The sequence below is a fragment of the Aureococcus anophagefferens genome (assembly GCF_000186865.1).
Source record: "Aureococcus anophagefferens unplaced genomic scaffold AURANscaffold_14, whole genome shotgun sequence".
Classification (NCBI taxonomy): domain Eukaryota; class Pelagophyceae; order Pelagomonadales; family Pelagomonadaceae; genus Aureococcus; species Aureococcus anophagefferens.
The window spans coordinates 915,016-915,548 of record NW_008705574.1 but is presented as its reverse complement, the minus strand read 5'-3'; positions in this window follow the sequence as shown (position 1 = coordinate 915,548).

Here is a 533-nt window from a genome sequence, read left to right as displayed (position 1 = left end):
TCATCGGCGACGGCGCGTCGCTCCGCGCGGCGCTCGCCGCGCGGTGCCTCGACCTGACGGCGCGCTGGTCCTTCAACAACACGTTCAAGTCCGTCATGTGGATCGCGGTGTCGCTGCCCAAGGCGCGCGCCGCGCGGCCCTACGTCGAGTCGATGACGAAGAAGGTCTCCGCGGCGCTCGTCGCGCTCGTGCTGGGCGCGGCGACGGCCTGGGGCGCGGGCGTGAGCCAGCTGACGCTGCTGGCGCTCGCGGGCTGCGGCGCGCTGCTCGTCGTCGGCAGGGCAGCACAAGAGAGCGACATGCCCAACTTCAAAGGCTCATATCTCGGCCGCTTCCCACTCGTTTTGGCTGATTTTTGGACGAGCGATCATCTCTTGGAACAGTCTCGACGCGTGGATGCTGTTTCCGTAACGCGCGCGCGCGGCACACTCACGTTGAAGCGACGTTGACTCACCCTTGCGCTGCCCAGGTCGTCGGGTCGACGCTGCGGACGCTCTACCTCGAGGCGATGCGGCACCGCGTCGAGCGCCGCT